The sequence below is a fragment of the Gracilinanus agilis genome, chromosome 6 (assembly GCF_016433145.1).
Source record: "Gracilinanus agilis isolate LMUSP501 chromosome 6, AgileGrace, whole genome shotgun sequence".
In the NCBI taxonomy this organism is placed as follows: Eukaryota; Metazoa; Chordata; class Mammalia; order Didelphimorphia; family Didelphidae; genus Gracilinanus; species Gracilinanus agilis.
Genome location: NC_058135.1, coordinates 202,156,856 through 202,170,986, shown reverse-complemented (window position 1 = coordinate 202,170,986; position 14,131 = coordinate 202,156,856).

Genomic DNA, 14,131 nt, shown 5'->3' with positions numbered 1-14,131 from the left:
TTTGACAAAAACTGCTGGGGAAATTGGAAAACAGTATGGGAAAAATTAGGTTTAGTGCAACATCTTACACCCTATACCAGTGGTTCCCAAACTTTTTTGGCCTACCGCCCCCTTTCCAGAAAAAAAAATATTACTTAACCCCCTGGAAATTAATTTTTTAAATTTTAGTAGCAATTAATAGGAAAGATAAATGCACCTATGGCCATCGCCACCTCCCTGGATCACTGCAGCACCTACCAAGGGGTGGTAGCGCCCACTTTGGGTATCACTGCCCTATACCAAGATAAATTCAAAATGGCTAAATGACCTGTCAGGTCTGTTGGAAAGGAAGGAATTTAAGAGCAATCAAGAGATAGAGAACATTGCAAAATGTAAAATGAATGACTTAGATTATTTCAAATTAAAAAGGCTTTGTACAAGCAAAACGAATGCAACCAAAATTAGAAGGAAAGCAACAAACTGGGAGAACATTTATATAACAAAAATCTCTGCCAAAAGTTTAATTTCCAAAATATATAAGGAACTAAGTCAACTTTACAAAAAATCAAGCCATTCTCCAATCAACAAGTGGTTAAGGGATATGAATAGGCAGTTTTCACATGATGAAATCAAAACTGTCAATAAGCATATGAAAAAGTGTTCTAAATCCCTCCTCATTAGAGAAATGCAATTTGAAACAACTCTGAGGTACCACCTCATACCTAGCAGATTGCCCAATATGACAGCAAAAGAAAGTGATAAATGTTGGAGAGGTTGTGGCAAAATTGGGACACTAATGCATTGCTGGTGGAATTGTGAATTGGTCCAATCATTCTTGAGGGCAATTTGGAATTATGCCCAGAGGGCTTTAAAAGATTGCCTGCCCTTTTACTTAGCCAGACAACTGCTGGGTTTGTACCCCAAAGAGATAATAAGGAAAAAGACTTGTACAAAAACTTTTATAGCTGTGCTCTTTGTAGTGGTAAAAAATTAGAAAATAAGAGGGTGTCCATCAATTGGGGAAATGGCTGAATAAATTGTAGTATCTGTTGGTGATGGAATATTATTTTGCTGAAAGGAATAATGAACTGGAGGAATTCTATGTGAACTGGAATGACCCCCAAGAATTGATGCAGAGTGAAAGAAGCAGAACCAGGAGAACCTTATACACAGAGACAGATACACTGTGGTACAATCGAATGTAATGGACTTCTCTACTAACAGCAGTGCAATGACCCAGGACAATTCTGAGGGACTTATGAGAAAGAACGCTATCCACATTCAGAGGAAGAGCTTTGGGAATAGAAAAAGAATAAAAACATATGATCGATCATGTAGTTCAATAGGGATATGATTGGGGTTTGATAGTAAAAAATCCCTCTACTACAAATATGAATAACATGGACATAGGTTTTGAACAATTATACATGTATAACCCAGTGGAATTGCTTGTCAGCTCCAGGAAGGAGGAGGGAAAAGGTGAGGAAAATCTTGAATCATGTAACGATGGATAATATTCTAAATAAAATAAAGGACAAACAACAACAACAACAAAATTACTGTCTGATATAAGATATTTCAACATCCTGATGATTCTATCTTCTCGTTGACATTAATGCCTTTGAACAATCCAAATCTAAGCCCATCCATACTTGCACATCCCATCAAATTCTGATCCATATGTTCTCACATGCTCAACAGAGGGTCAACCCAAAATTATTGGGGCGTTCATTGAGTTCTCTTGACATTTCATGGATATCAATAGAGGATGAGAACTATCTAAGTGATAAGATCTCATTCTCACTACTTTCCCCATGCCCCTTTTATGCATATGAGCACATTTTTTCCAGGGATTCATTTTTGTGATAACAACCCTTAGCAACTTTCCCTTCACTGGTAGTGCAGGACAACCTGTTCATACCACCACATTGTATTGGCTCACTTTCTATGATTTTGGGGTTTTATTTGATTTCATGTTTTCAAATACTGTAATACTCAACAACTAACATCCATATAAACTACTGGAAGAATATAGGTATTTTTAAATTGCCCTTTTTTCAGGCAGAAGCTTAGGTTGAGTAAAAGCATCACATTGTTTCTCATAGGTAACCTAGTTCACATGTTTCTTCCTGTTCAAAGTTGTGTCCAGTCTATTATTTATTTTTAGGTTCTGTTGAAGACATAGCTACTAACAGATGAGCTCTTTTGTCAGTCTATTCCAAATACCTACCAGAGCCCCAATTAAGGATCAAGAAACCATGACTACTAATATGGGCTACTGCCTGTTATATTATTTTTAAGTGAGCTAAGAATAGTTTTTCCACTTGAGTGCTACAGTTTAAAGAGTTCTGATCTAAACAATGGGTATTCTTCATCCACTTTGTTTTTCCTCTATAGTTAGACTAAACATTTGATTTAATTCCAGAACCAATTCTAGAAGGCTCTTCAGTGTTTTAAGGTTTGATGTACTCTGTATTAAAATTTATAAAAAATATCTAGCAATCACTCAAGAAATGCCTTTTCCATTTGAACTCTGTGCTGTATATTTTTCATTATGGTGACAAACAACTTTATTGAGTATGCTTATCCTTGTTATATGATTCATTTTGCGTTTATTACTAGAGGGTTGTAGAACAAACTTATCAATATCATTTTTTCTTTCAAAGAACCTTTTATGAGTTTGGCAAATAGAGAAACATATAAATTTAATTGGAGTAAGGACTCTAAGGCAGAATGATGCTTCATTTGATAAAACTATAGTCAAAAAATAATAAGCACTGTGGGCATCTTATATTTTCTGCATTTTTTATTCAATTGAATGACTATGAATATGTGATCCACTGGAGAGTATCACCTGTGAAAGTATGTCTGCTTCATTCTCAAACTTTCATTAAAAGTGCTCTTGTGAAGATATGGATTGTGCCAACACAGGGCAATCATTCAATCTATATTTATTAAGCTCCTACTCCATTCCAGGCACTCAAAACATGACACAAATAGACAAAGAAAGATTGTAAGCTCCTTGAAAACAGGGACTATCTAAAAGGAAGATGACACCAAAAAAAAGTAAACTGAAAAAGGGTTGGAGAGAAAAGCTAACTGTCATGGGGACATGATGAAAAAGTCCAAAGAAGAATAGTTGGATGGTAGATGAAAACATGAGTGGTCTGTGCATCCTTCTTAAACTCACAATAAAAAGTTAATGGGAGAGTAAAGGAGGGAGAGATTTCAGACAACTGGTGAAGAAGGGAGTAATGAGTAAGACTTAATAGAAGAAGTGAATTTTTATCTGAACCTTGAAACATCGGTAGTAATCTAATAAGTTGAGATAATGGCAACAAGTTAAGTTAGGCATCCAGGCAGGTAGCATAATTTGAGTAAAGTCTCAGAGACAGTCAAATATAATTAATGTTTAAGAGATGATTATGGATGAAGAGTTAAAAAGTAGGATATATCTGTGCCACAAAAGGGCACTAAAACTTTGACCTAGCAATACCACTACTAGGTCTGTATCCCAAAAAGATTGGAATAAAGGAAAAATGACTTATTTGTACAAAACAGTTGTTTCAGCTCATTTTATGGTAGCAAAAATTGGAAATTGAGGTTTTTCCATCAATTGGGGAATGGCTGAACAAAGTATGGTATATAATTGTAATGGAATACAATTGTGCTATAAAAAACAACAGGTGGGATGATCTTGGAAAAATCTTGAAAGACTTACATGAACTGATGCAAAGTAAAGTGAATGGAATCAGAAGAATGCTATACATAGTAACAACAGTATTTTTTGATAAACAACTAGGAATGACTTAACTATATGGTGACCCACATAATCCCAGAGACTCATAAAGAAAAATACCATCTGCTTTCAGAGAAAGAATCAATGGAGACTGAATGCAGATCAAAAAATATCATGCTTTACCTTCTTCTTTTTTTGGTTTGCAATCTCTTCCACAATATGACTGATGTGAAAAAATGTTTTATATGAGTACACATGTGAAATCTATATCAGATTGTTTACCCTCTTTGGGAAAGTGTAGAGGTGGAAGAGAGGAAGAGAATTTGAAAATGAAAAAAAGTTTAAGGAGATATTAAATCGTTTTACATGTAATTGGGGGAAATAAAATATTACTTAAAAATAAAATAAAATTTTAAAGTAATGTTCATAAAGAGGAGTAGTATAAGAAAATACTGGAAAAGTAGGTTGACATCTATTGTGGAAGGCCTTGAATAACAAACTAAAAGGTTCATACTAAAGGGTTCACACTTCATTCCATAGGCGATGGATATATTACAGATTTTTAGGTCAGGGAAAATGTTATAAAAATATTATTTAAGTCTCTCTCAAATCATATCCCACAGGTCTATACAGCAGGCTTTATTTACCAATTTAAATTTTGCTTGTGACAAAAAAGAATAGCATTCCAGTTCACAACAAGTTGTTCAGCTGCCACACATGAGTACTTGTGAATTCCACTCTTTCCAGTTTTGGACTCCACCCGATGATGGGAGAGGGCCAAAGAAGACACCATTAGGCCATGAAAACACCAAAGTATTATTGAATAGTATAAGAACTAAACCTTAGGATATGACCAATGACAAAGAAAAAGTTTATGCTGTTGTTTTCAGTCAATTCTCTTTAATAAAACCAGGGCATGTGCAATACATTTTAGAAACTACTTCTGTAAAAAGGGTTTTTAATTATGTTATTTTAAAGAATGGCTATTACTTCAAAGAATGTACAGATCTGTAACTTTTAAAGAGAATATTTCATTGACTTATGAGAATTATCTCATAAGTGATTCTGTTGGTAAAGGGCAGTCACATATTTCAAGAATCATTTAAGTCCTTAATAAAACAAATTATTCACACTAAAATGCCAAGTAAAGTGTGGTTCAAAGGGGAAAAATGATTCTTAGAACTGAAAAACACTTCCTTAAAAATGCTCTAATAAGTCCTCAATTAGGTGGTACAGTGGATAGAGCACTGGACATGGTGTCAGGAAGAAGAGTTCAAATCCAGGCTCAGAAAATTACTTACAGTTGATCCTGAACAAGCCACTTAACCCTGTTTGCCTCAGTTTCTTTATTTATAAAATGAACCAGGAGAATGAAATGACAAAGTACTTCTTTATCCTTGCCAAGAAAATGTCAACCTGGGTCACAAAGTTGAACACAACTGAAATGACTAAACAATTCTAAGAAAAGAGAGACTTCACAAGACCTTGGTGGTTGTTATTGATTCATCTACAATGTAGGATGGGTTTCTTGAAGTTGAAAGAAGAGTAAGAAAATCAGTGAAACAAAGGAAGGAAGGAAGGAAGGAAGGAAGGAAGGAAGGAAGGAAGGAAGGAAGGAAGGAAGGAAGGAAGGAAGGAAGGAAGNAGAAAGAAAGAAAGAAAGAAAGAAAGAAAGAAAGAAAGAAAGAAAGAAAGAAAGAAAGAAAGAAAGAAAAAGAAAGGAAAAAATGTTGCTACCTGTTACTAAAAAGAGGAAAAAGAAACATTTGCCATTGATAAGACAATACAAAGACTGGAGTATTAAACTTTGGGGAAAGATAGTATTTTACTGATAAAATTCACATTTTATTCCAGGCTATGCCAAAACCATTGTCAAAAAAGTTCATCATATGGCCCTCTTTAATAGACTACAAGTAGAATTTGTTCAGAATTATAGAAATTCAAAAAAAAATATGAAAAACTGTCCAAGTTACGTAGATACACATTTCAATGGCCTGGTAATTACATTAATTTAAATGTCATTGGAAAGCTATGGGTTTGCATCAAACCTAGACCTGTAAAAATAAACTATTTATAAAAGTTTATTTGATGTCAAATACAACACATAGTTTTGTGATGAAAAATTAAAGAATGTGTCTAAATCTTGTGAACTTGATACTAAATATTGCTACAAGAATTGCTTATGCCAAAGGGCCATTCATATTGAAAGTTATTTAAAGAAATAAAAAGTTGAAGGGTTTATTGTAGAATAAATTTAATTATTTTAATTGTCCAAATAAATTTGCACAATAAATATTTTGGTTGCTTCTCTGTTTCCTGCCTGGTTGTTGAGACATTCAGGACAATTGAGATTATCCAATGAATCCTCTCTCTGGATAGGTGATTACTACTGTGTTTCATAGAATATTAAAGTTGGAAGGAATATCAGAGATTATCTAAGTTCAGCCTATAGTAATCCCCTCAACAACATCCCCAAAGCAGGCATTAAATATGTCCGAAGGCTTCCATTGATGGGAAATCCACCATAAGACATGGCTCTAGTTCTCCTAGAACTTGGGAATTATGACACATACATAATTATAGAGATATTAGATGAGGTCCAAGAGAAGAAAAGTCACTATATCTTAGAGGAGAGAAGCCCATCAGTGACTTTGTAAAGGAGGTGGTATTTGGAATTCTTAAGGGAAAAAATGTCTTAACTATGTCTTTCTCAGTTTCAGGCTACTACTCTCTAAATAAATTCTCTCCTCCAGTACATGCATGGATCATGTCTGCCACTAACTGCAACTTTTAGCAATGTAGAAACAGGAAGGGTGATTTCCATTGTCCTTCTACCAGCAAATTCAAGGAATGGAAATTGCTAACAAATGTATCTTGTTAGGCTGCTGTCAAGAACAAGATTTTTATCAAGAATGTTGTTTTTCTGAAGACACCAGAATAATTTCCTCCTAATAAATTTCCATCTTATTCAAAGAAGTTGAGCTTCTGCCAGGAACCCAAAGCCTCTTGGGGGTAGAGCTCTATGAGCTTTGTACCATTGGATTAGATGTGTGTGCACGTTTCCAAAAGGCACAGGCTGAACAGAGCCTTTACAGGCACATTGGGACATTAAAAGAACGAAACGGAAAAAAAAATAAAATAAAATAAAGTCAACCCACACATAGTCTTGGTGCACTAGAGACGGCCCTTTTAAAAAAAGACCTCCTTGTTAGTGGACCTTTTGTCCTCTTCAGATAAGAGGAAGAAGTGAGTCTGCAGACTTGGTCATCTCTGCAAACAGGAAACAGAATATTTGCCTATGAACTTCTGGGCTTTGGTTCATGGCTATTGAGATGTGATGTACGATTAACGTTACATATTTCCCTATATTTGTAATCCCTCAAGAATAACCCGCTTAGAATATTTTATTAAATAGTGTTAAACACATACTCTAAGGACAGGGATTCTTGAAGAATAGTAACTGATTGGTTCCATCAAAATAGTGCTAAAAATGAATTGAATGGCTTATAAGTCAAAATCATTGCTTTTAATTAGCTACTACTGACCCATCTCTTTCTATTTTCCATTCCTATCCCTCTCCAAAAAAAAAGATTAAAAGTTGGGGCTTAGGGGAATGTTTTCATGATTGGTGTCTAGGGGCCCTTTTCCTGTAAATAGGACATACAGAATACAGGAATAATAGTCCTCTATACACTGATCAGAAAACACATTTAAACCCCAAAGTCCCTCCCCCTCCCTTTGGGGTCACAGAGCTGCCTCCTTTGAACAATAGCTAATGGAATGCGGTGAAGACTGTGTGGAGGGAGGGGCAGGAGCTTTGCAAGAAGAAATGCCATCCAGGCCCACAAAAAACTAATTTTATTTGTGATTTATAGAGGTGTTGCACCCTTCCCCTTGAGCTTCTCTGGGAAAGGAGGGGGTGAAAGGCCATCTCAAGGTTGTGTAAAAATGAGTATTGGGATGCAAAATACTGGACCCTATTAAGGATTTCTTTTAAGTAAATTAAAGTTATATATCATAGCCTTCCAAGGAAGCCTGTTCTGGTACTCACCCCATCCTTCCCCCTCCCCCCTCTAAATTGGGAGAGCATTTAAACCTTATTGAAATCAAATAGCAAGGACAGGAAATATGATTAGGAATGAGGTCCCTGCTATTAACAAACATACTTTGCTTTCTGGGGAAGGTTTTTTTTAATCATAGAAAAATGAGACCAAGGCAGAAGAAACTTGGAGGAGAATCAGCAAAGGAGATGCCATATTAGCATACTCCCCGACATATGTTTGTCGAGCCCTCAAACTGGCTATAATTATTAATTGAGAGAAATTCTACTGATCGGGGAGGAAAAGAGTTTAGGGTTTGAGATTTTTTAATAGAGTGTTTTTTTCTTTAAACAGAGTAAGAACAGTTAATATTTCCATCGGTCAGACATATCCGTTTTTATGTCCCATGTCGTTATTTCTCCAGTAATCAGGTTTTATCTGAATTTTATTGTATTTTCTACATCTTTCAAGCCACAAGTTGATATTAAACTCCAGTGTTCATACAATATTATGGAAGTCTATACATAGCAGCTCAGCCTAGCAGGGGCACATTTCCTCTTAATTTAATAAAGTTTTAAACAGAATGCTCTGCACCACTGACTAGGCAGCAGAGCTATTTTCATGGGGAAAGTTCTCATCTCATGAATATCCCCAAATATTTCTTAGTGTCTGCCTTGAAGAGACTCCCTGGATCCCCTCCACCCCACTTTGGCCCAGCCTGCCCCTTCCTCCTGCTGGAAAGGTCACTCTGCCCATGAACAGCCTGGTTTTCTGTTTACATCCCAGCAGGCAGACCCCACAAGGAAGAATAGACCCATAGTTTTTTTTAATTATTATTACTTTCAGGGTTTTGGTTTTTAAGATGTTAAAAATCTGGATCTTTCTCCCCATTCCACAAAGTCTTAGCTCAGGTACCCCCACAGCAAGTTTCCCAGTTTTGGGAGAGCGACAGAAGGGAAGACACAAGATTCAAGTCTTGGCCCAAGATCTGTCACTGACCAGGTCTGTAACCCCAAACTGATTCATGGAAACAACTCTGTATACAAGATAAGTTGGACAGAGTTCCTAAGTGACTTTGGACAAGTCCCTGATCTCTGTTTTCACTCTACAACCCACAAGATTCCTAAATGTGGCCTGAACCAGATTTAAATGTAGTAACTAGTGTCACCTAGATACTCAGTGGATTGGGAGCTAGACCTAAAGAGGGATTCAAATCTGACTTTATTTACTTCCTAACTATATGATCCTGAGCAAGTCACTTGATCCCCACTGGCAAGGTCTTTCAGCTCTTCTGCTTAGAACCAATACACCATATTGATTTTAAGTGAGAAGGTTAAGGGTTATTTTTTGTGTTTTTTTAAATGTATTTCCTACCTGATTTTAATGAATTAATATTAAAATAATAAAAAGAGAGGTTTATAAACATGCACATTTTTTCTAAGTCAAAGAGTAGCTGCAGAGGTATTTATAGAAACATTAGTGGCCTCCAATTTTATTTGAGTTTCATGCTCTTCATCCAGGCAATACCAGTTGTGAAACTGGCCAGTTATGTCTTTAAGTCTCACACATGAACCTTATACAGGTCATAGGATGATAGATTTAGAAATGCAAAGTACCTCAGAGGCCATCTGCTCCAACTTCTTTATTTTACAGATGAGGAACTGAGGCTCAGAGTCCTTAAGTGACTTATTGTGAAACTAATAAATGAGAGTGTGGGGTAGAATTTGAACCCAGATGCTCCTGGCTCCAAGCACAGGATTTGATCATGACCTATAAAGTGAGGGGTTCATCCCTCTTTTCTTCTGACTTTGCTATTTTATTATTCTCTGCGTGTGTGTGTGTGTGTGTGTGTGTGTTTCTTTACAATTCTAGCATTCTATGAATCTTCCACAGGCTCTAAGTCACTTGCCACTTGCTTTGGAGTGAGGCCAATAACTTTATTTTCAAAGCTCTAGGGCTTTATTTGTATTTGTATTTTTAATTTAATTTATTTATACCTTTAATTATTTATTTATATTTATTAAAAATAACTTTCTTTTCAGAGCTTCTAGTCGCTGCAGCACCTCGAGCTCTGGGTTTAGAGGATGCCAGAAGGGGTCCCTGGCACTTTCCCATGAGCTACAGAAGCATCCGTTGTAGGGTACTGTGGAAAGGTCACGGCACTTGGAAGCAGGAGATTTAGAGGGGAACAGCTCTGCCATCAACAAGCTCTGTGTTAAGTTAACAAGTTAAGAAACATATTAAGTGACTAATATGTGTTGGACACTGTGCTAAGTGACAGGGATAGAAAGAAAAGCAGAACAAAAGAAAAAAAAAGCCAGACTTTCCTTTAAGGATCTCACTGTCTAATGGGGGAGGCAACATGCAAACAACTGTTGAAACAAAATATAAAGGGGCAGTTAAGTGGCTCAGTGGATTCTGAGCCAGTCCTAGAGAGGAGAGGTTTGGGGTTCAAATATGACCTTATATACTTTCTTGTTGAGTGACCCTGGGCAAGTTACTTAACCCCCTTTGCCTAGTCTTTATGGCTCCCAACCTTGGGACCAATACACAGTATTGATTCTAAGATGGAAGGTAAGGATAGTACAAAATAAAAAAATAAAATAAAATAAAAAAACAAGTATATACCAGATGAGTTAGAAGTAGTTTCTGAGTAACTTAGACAGTCATTGCTCCTTTACTTTTAGAAGTCTACAACCTCTATAGGTAAAGCTAGAATTAGAAATATTTTCACTTGGCACAAAAATCTCAAAAGAAGAGGAGGGGATTCTGGGTATGGAATCAGGAAGACTGGATTTACATTCTGCCTCCAGATACTTATTAGCTGTAACAAGTCATTTAACCTGACCACTTACTTAACGCCTCTGCCTCAGTTTCCTCAACTGTAAAATGGGGATAATAAATAACATCTGCCTCTCAGGATTGTTGTGAGGATCAAATAAGATAATGTATAGAACTCTGAAAATCTTAAAACAATACACATGTGTGTGATAGTTATTATTAAAATGAATGTATAGTGCATTAAAAAAACACTCCAAAATGATTTCAAATTCAAGGAGGAATACCTAGGAAGATTTCACTGAAATCTAATTGAATAGATTTGCAGTATGTTCTACTGAAGAGCAGCCTACCAAAGAGAGAGAGTCTAGGAGACTTGTGCTGGGATTGGGACAGAATTGCTCTGGTTCCAACTCCAAATGATGTCCTAACAATGATACATAAAAGGCTCTAGTCTGCTCTCATTTACAGAGCACTTAACTTGGATTTTCATGCCATTTAAACAAGAAAGCCAGGGAATGTGCCTCAATCATTTAAATGTTGCCAGCCCTCTGCATTTTCCCATCATGAACACTCATCATGATTTGAATCATATTCTATTTTCAAGAGAAAAGTTGGGCTTATTAAGCTGAGAAGGAGCAGAGTCATGAGGGTGGTTAAAAAGTGAACAATAAAGGAGTAAGTGTAGGTAGGGAGATGTCACAGAAGAGGGAGGGAAAGAAGAAGGAAAGAAAGGCATAAATCAGTGGTTCCCAAACTTTTTTGGCCTACCACCCCTTCTCCAAAAAAAATATTACTTAGCCCCCTGGAAATTATTTTTTTTTAATTTTAATAGCAATTAATAGGAAAGATAAATGCACCTGTGGCCATTACCACTCCCCTGGATTGCTGCAGCATCCACCAGGGGGAGGTGGCACCCACTTTGGGAATCACTGGCTTAAATCATCAAAAGATCAAAGGTGAAAAAGCCCAGGTTGGAGTGTGAGGAGCATTAGACCACACAATTTGGCTACCACTTGAAATCCATGGGGACCAGGATGGGAGAGGATTGTAAAAGTTACAGTGAAGGTCAAGATGAGGATAAGCAGGGTTGGGATTTGTTCAGCAGGTAATGGAGAGTTCCAGGATGTCAACAGAATATATTCATAATAAATATCATTTGGGGAAACCTAGTCTGTGTGAATTAATCTCTTCTTTACTTATTTGAGTAAAATTGTTCCTTGAACACTATGGTACAGTGGATAAGGTGCTAGGTTTAGAGTCAATGGCATCAGGATTCAAATCCCCCCTCAAGTGCCTACCAGCTTTGTGAGCTTAGGCAAATCACCTAATAGGTCTAGTCTTGGTTTTCCTCATCTGTAAAATGAAGGGATTGGACTCAATGGACTCTGAATTTCCTTCTGGCTTTATATCTCGCATCCCATGATCCATGGAGCTCTCCCTCTATGTGGGCTTCTATTCCTTCATCTCTAAAATAAGGAAGTCAGACTGGATGAGGTCCAAACTCTCTCCTCCAGTATGAAATTCATTGATTCTATGATTCCAGGTTGAAAGGGAGCCAATTTCCCGTGGAAGCAAAGTACCCAACTAAATGGGGTTACTTGCTTATATGACTTGGGTTACTGCCTCATTATTCACAAAGCAAAGCATCCACCAGAAGCTGAGACTTACTCTTCCTAAACTTACTGCTTCCTGCCTTGCCTGAGGTGTGAAAGGTGGATAATTTTTCTTCCAACTCTTACTGGTTAGAGTAAGCAGAGATTTCTGTCAACAATAAAGGCTAGGAAGAGGGAGTTTGCTATGTGGAACAATTGAAAAGGAACTTAACTTTGTAGTCCAAGGGCCTTGGGTCACAACTGTTTCTTCCACTCAGGTCCTGGGAAGTCACTCAACTTCCTGAGCCTCAGTTTCCCCAAATATACAATAAGAGCATTGGGGAAGACAGTCTTCTATCCCTGTCTATGACTCTGTGACTTCGTTAGTAGCTCACAGGCTGTGATGTTGCAGATGAGATTTTGGAGTCCCCATTTCTGTGAGAAACTGAAACTCAGAGAAATGAAAGTTCTTTGTTCAAGGTCAAAAAGTTGTACAATGTGGCCTTTAATAATTTTATTATTGTTGTTGAGTCTTTTTTCCATCGTATCTGACTCTGCAATCCCATATGGGATTTTCTTGGCAAAGATACTAAAGGGTTTTGCCATTTTCTTTTCAATTTACAGATGAGGAAATAGAGGCAAAAGTGACCTGCCCAAGGATAAATAGCTAGTAAGTGTCTGAGGTCAGATTTGAACTCATGACCATGAGTCTTCCTGATTCCAGACCTGATACCCTGACCACTTTGCCACCTACTTGCCCTGCTTTTAAGGTGTACTAAATGTCTTCACTTGTATAGTATATCAAATTTACACTCTCCCCCTTCTTCCTACTCCCATTCCCCTAAACAAGCCTGATTTGTAATTACTAAAAGGACAAGAAAACCACATTTCTGGACTCTTCTAGTACCACCTTGAATAGGTGGGTTGAAGGTAAAGTATGGAGAGCCTTGAATGCCAGACAGAATTTATGTTTTATTTAGGAACTAATTGGGAATTCTAGGATGCTACAATTTGAGAAGCACCCATGCTCACCTATCTGGAAGATCTATGACAAAGTAAGCTACTCTCCTCCTGACAGAGATAATAGATTCAGGGAACAGATTGAGACATGTTAGTCTGTTGTGATATAAAGCAACATATACATTTCTAAAAATCTCTGTTATGTGATTAATCATTATAAAGCCTCATACATATATATATATACACACACACAGGTAGAAGAAAGTTGGAGGGAAATTGGCAAAGATAAAATTGCACAATAAAAGCCACAAGATGTATGGGGGAAATGAGGTTAAGGGCATAACACTCAAAAATGTCATCAGTCACACACAGGACAGGGGACATGGCCAAAGACTTTGAGGAGTGGAAGATAGGGGTAGAGCAGGTGAGTGAGAATCAGGCTTCCTCCACATCAGAATACGCATAATAAATATGGTATTTTATCTTGAAAAAGAATTGAAGTTTGCTTATGGAAATAGGTGTTTGAAAGGTGGCTGCTTGTGAGTTACTGTGAAGTAGAGAAGGGTGTGGTTTTTTTTTGCATTTTCTCTATTTCTCAAGACAAAATCTTCTCGTGCTCAATTATTTCTCTAATGTATCAATCTCATTGGAACAAATTCACATTTTCAGAACAAGCATTATAACAAAAGTAACTGTATATTTTTAAGACATGGCAAATGAAGGAACTTGTTTTGTTCGATCAGTCACTTGTTACAAGAAATTTTCTTTTTCCAATGGAGGAGAGAGTGTAAGAAAATAGATTTTTGTTAATTAATATTAAGAATAATAATAGCAGTTATATAGTGTTTTATTTATGTGCTGTGCTTGGACTTTACAAATATTAACTCATTTGATCCTCAAAACAATTTTGGGAGGTAGGCGCTATTATTATCCCCATTTTACAGTTGAGGAAACTGAGACAGAGTTTAAATGACTTGCCCAAGGTCACACAACACGGAAGTATCTGAGAACAGATTTGAACTCAGTTCTTCCTGACTCCA